Source organism: Apteryx rowi, unplaced genomic scaffold (assembly GCF_003343035.1).
Source record: "Apteryx rowi isolate R43461 unplaced genomic scaffold, aptRow1 scaffold_65, whole genome shotgun sequence".
Lineage (NCBI taxonomy): Eukaryota > Metazoa > Chordata > Aves > Apterygiformes > Apterygidae > Apteryx > Apteryx rowi.
In genome coordinates, this window is record NW_020450927.1 from 2,340,978 (window position 1) to 2,341,875 (window position 898).

The following is an 898-nucleotide window of genomic DNA, read 5'->3' on the forward strand; positions in this document are numbered from 1 at the left end:
GGTTGGAGCAGGGGCCGGTCTCTGGCTGTGTCAGTCACAAAGGGGGTGTGATGGAGGCTGGTCTCTGGTTGTGCCAGTCAAACAGAGGGGAGTGATGGGGTGTGTCTCTGGCTGTATCAGTCACACTAGGGGTGTGACAGGGGCAGGTCTCTAGCTGTGTCAGTCACACTGGGGGTGTGTGACGGGGCTGGTCCCTGGCTGTGTCAGTCACTCTGGGGATGTGATAGGGCTGGTCTCTGGCTGTGTCGGTCACACTAGGGGTGTGATGGGTGCTGGTCTCTGGCTCTGTCAGTCACGTGGGATTGTGTCATCCCACTGGGGATGGGATGGGGGCTGGTCCCTGGCTGTGTCAGTCACACTGGGGGTGTGTAATTGCAGCTAGTCTCCAGGCGTCCTCATCCCACTGGGGATGTGATGGTGGCCAGTCCCTGGCTGTGTCAGTCACACAGGGGATGTGACAGAGGCTGGTCCCTGGCTGTGTCAGTTGCACTGGGGGTGTGAGAGGAGCCAGTCCCTGGCTGTGTCAATCACACTGAGGTGTGTGACAGGGGGCTGGTCCCTGGCTGTGTCAGTCACGCTGGGGGTGTGATGGGGGCCGGTCCCTGGCTGTGTCAGTCACGCTGGGGGTGTGACGGGGGCGGTCTCTAGGTGTGTCAGTCACACGGGGGGGCGTGAGGGGGCTGGTCCCCGGCTGTGTCAGTCACACAGGAGGTGTGGCAGAGGCTGTTCCCTGGCTGCGTCAGTCTCACGGGGTGTGTGTGAGAGGGCCGGTCCCTGGCCGTGTCAGTCACGCCGGAGGTGTGACAGGGGCCGGTCCCCGGCCGTGTGAGGCACGCGGGGGCCGAGGGCCGCTCTCCGGCCGGGCCGCTCGGCCGGGTGCGGGGCCGAGCCGGGCGCC